Source organism: Cebus imitator, unplaced genomic scaffold (assembly GCF_001604975.1).
Source record: "Cebus imitator isolate Cc_AM_T3 unplaced genomic scaffold, Cebus_imitator-1.0 Scaffold392, whole genome shotgun sequence".
NCBI classification, from domain to species: Eukaryota; Metazoa; Chordata; class Mammalia; order Primates; family Cebidae; genus Cebus; species Cebus imitator.
The window spans coordinates 1,202,617-1,206,257 of record NW_016107707.1 but is presented as its reverse complement, the minus strand read 5'-3'; positions in this window follow the sequence as shown (position 1 = coordinate 1,206,257).

Sequence of the window (3,641 nt, the reverse complement as noted above, 5' to 3'; positions counted from 1 at the left end):
CTGCCTCGGAGGCTGAGGCAAGCGAATCGCTGGAACCCAGGAGGTGGAGGTGCCATTACACTCCAGCCTGGGCAGCAAGAGTCAAACTTTGTCTCAAAAATATATAAAAATAAAAATAAATAAACACATGTCTCCCTTATAGCCTTATTACAACTAGATCAAGCTGATATCCTCAAGTTGCTAGCTTGTAATCAGAAGAAATTCTAAAAGGAGGAATGGAAATGCCCTAATCTCTAGTCTTCAAAACTATTAGACATTAAGGAAAAGAAAGGCAAGTATTTATTCTTCCAGAAAGGCTGAATGGCTGAGTTCTTATCCGATCATCTCAAGACATACACGTTTTCTCTCTATAATGATAGAGATCGATTTTTATAATAGAACGTAAGCCAATGAGGGATCAGTGCTGGGGCTGTCATTTATCCTGAAGTGTTATTTTTTGGCTCTTTGATGTGATTATACAGAGAACACAAACACAGAGGCACTGCTAAACTCTCTGAACCTGAATGTTTCCTCCAGGCAAATGTGAGAAAAAAATATGTACAGATTACATACTCCCTCGATTTTGGGAGATTTGAAGGGGGCTCAGCAGAATATTGTAAATTTAACATTTCCAATGTAGTCATCGTCTGTTTTTTCCCCCTTATTTCCAGAACCTTTCTGAATATTTGTGAAATGATAGTGTTCTAAAGTCTAAGGTGGACAGTACAAATAGAACTTAATACTTCAATGTATATTTACATCAGATTACGTGTATCTCAAGTCATTCACTGTTTTGTTTTGTTTTTTTTTTTTTTTTTTTACACAACAGTTTAAAGTCGCTCAGAAAAAGCACTCGAAAAGTCGCAAGATCATGGAGTGAATTCAAAGCGCTTTGTGCCTTGAGAGCACTGAACTGATACAGTGATAATAATAATGGCCGGAGACCTGGTATAATTCTTCAAGTCTCGAAGGAAATCACAGAAAATTTCCATTGCGGCAGCTGAGATAAAAATGATCAAGGAAAAAGAGGTTTTGTCTTCTAGCCCTTTAGATAGAGTGGTCTGCTGCTTCCTAGTCGTGGGGACTGGAGTCCATGCAGAATGGGTGACTGGCCCCTCTGCTGTAGCTTCCAGAGTGTGGTTGGTTTGCACAGCAGTGCAGTAACATGCCTGCAAACTCACTTTGACTGCAGCAAGCACTCAGCAGCTAAAATGATTTGGTGTCAAGGTTCTACAGAGACACACATCCCCATCAGGAGGACGGTGTGGATGATGTTTAGATTGACCCCAGCTTCCCCTGTATAGAGTGAAATGCTTTGCTATTGAGGACAAGCATTTTCTCAGTTGAAGAATCTGCAAAATCTTTGTACTTAATTGATTTGATGTAAAATTAAGGGTAAGACTGTTTGGCATTTGAAGAAATGAAATCCCATTTCCATCCATTCATAAAAGATAAATAAAGCTTAGCATGAAATGGAGCTGATTGCAGGAGATGGAAAATCTTACAAGTTGTGTATTATTTGAGCTTCGTTTCATTTTAAGGCATATTTTGGGTAAACTGGGGGCAGTACTGGCTGGGTCCAGAGTAAATTATACTAACATTGTCCTTCTCTGTCTGGTATGTAGGGAATCTCTGTTCTGGTAGGTGGCATTGGGACTTTGCAGAGGCTGAAACTTTCTAGGCTCTGAAGTGACATTTTTCTCCAGTTCCATTAATGTGAAAGACTTTTTCTTCTCTTTCCCCCTCACCCAGTATGAAGCTTAAAAGAGAGACAGCCACAGTTTAAAGTGTGATCCACAGTGGTCAGAAATTTGGATTCCATGTCAAAATACAAAACTGTTATCTCCTCAACTTAAGGTATTTCTGAAAGTGAGGAACGCAGTAGCACCTTTGGAATGCAGATCACTCAGACAACTTCCACCCCAAATAGTTCCCAATTCCACATGCAAAGCACGCTGGGGCTTAGCTGTGTGGAGCAGCCCTGTGCCTCATGCCCACACATGCCCCTCCTGATCAGGCATCCTGGCAAAGGAGAGTCTTTAGTGAAAGAAAGTGAACTTCCCTCCCGCTCTCCCCACACTGCTCCTCTAGATGGTAAACATGCACATCTGAAGAAGCCCCTGAGCTCTGAAGCCCAGTAAGGCACACTCACCTCTCCTGTACAGGTATTGATCGACTTATGACCTATGCAACTTACGACCATTCGACTTTATGACCACAATCGCTAGCCACGACTGCTCCGCGTCTGGCAGCGCAAACATTGCCCAGCTGGGCGTACAACAGTGCGGACCAGCTTCCGGCAGCACTACCATCTCCGCGTGCACATAGCCTACACAACTTATGACCAAATCGTGTTACGACCAGTCTGTCGGAACCAATCGTGGTCGTAAGTCGAGCACTAGCTGTACTGTGGACTGAAAAGGCTCATCTCAGGAGCTGAGACTGATACGGAGAACTTGAACTGTGCCACCCTGCAGAGAAGCCGGCATGGACCTGCTCTTAGGGGGTGCTTTAGCTCTCTTTATTCAGACCCCTTACTGGGTACCCTGCTATATATGCAGGAGTCTACACTACGATGCTCAGTTAGTGAAATCCATTGGACTTTCTTTAGATGAAGGTTCTCCTTCCTGGAAAAGGGGCATTGAACTCCTCTGTTTTCATCAGGAGGACTGCTGAGGTCGGGAAGAAGGGAATGGCCAGATTCAGAAAACTGAGGTTATTGGTGTATTTTTCCTACATGTAAAATTTCAAGAGGGTTGCTACAAATATCCAAATATTGAGTGGTTTTGAAACAAATATGAGGCATCAGGAAAATTCTTTTAAGGTAAAATTGAACAAATCCATGTTATAAAAAAGTTGTTTTAGGTTATTTTCCTCCCAATTAGAATTTTGCTAGAAAGTTCAGTTCTCTCCAGAACTTCTTTTAAAATGTAGCAGGTTGCAATTCTTCAGCTTGTTAGAAGTTACCCATCAAAAGGTTGGACACTGGGTCTGAAAACTGTCCTTGGACCCTCTTCCCTTGGATTCCTGGATTCCTGGTCAGGGTCCCTGCAGAATATCTCTGCCAAGGCTGGGGTTGCTTATGCATGAGAGACAGAACTAGAGTGCCAGAGTGTGAACCTCTCCAATGGAGGAGACACTTCATTTAAGACAGTATTTTCAACCTGTTTCTTCACAAATATTATTTTCAAAACTGAATTTGTTAAATTGAAGCCAATTGGCTTGTGGCTTTTGCAGCAACTACCAAACCAAAAGGCAGAGAGATGACAGGGAGAAAAACAATGAGTTTGAATGTCTCATGCTGTATAAACTCCATCCTTGAAAACTGGGGCCTCATATATCTGTATCTTTGCATTCATTTAATATGCAACAATCTTAATAAGCAGGCAGACCAGGTGCGGCGGCTCACACCTGTAATCCCAACACTTTGGGAGGCCGAGGTGGGCAGATCACAAGATCAAGAGATCGAGACCATCCTGGCCAACATGGTGAAACCCCGTCTCTACTAAAAATACAAAAAAATCAGCTGGGCGTGGTGGCACGTGCCTGTGGTCACAGCTACTCAGGAGGCTGAGGCAGAAGAATCGCTTGAACCCCGGAGGCGGAGGTTGCACTGAGTTGAGATTCTGCCACTGCACTCCAGCCTGGTGACAGAGCAAGAC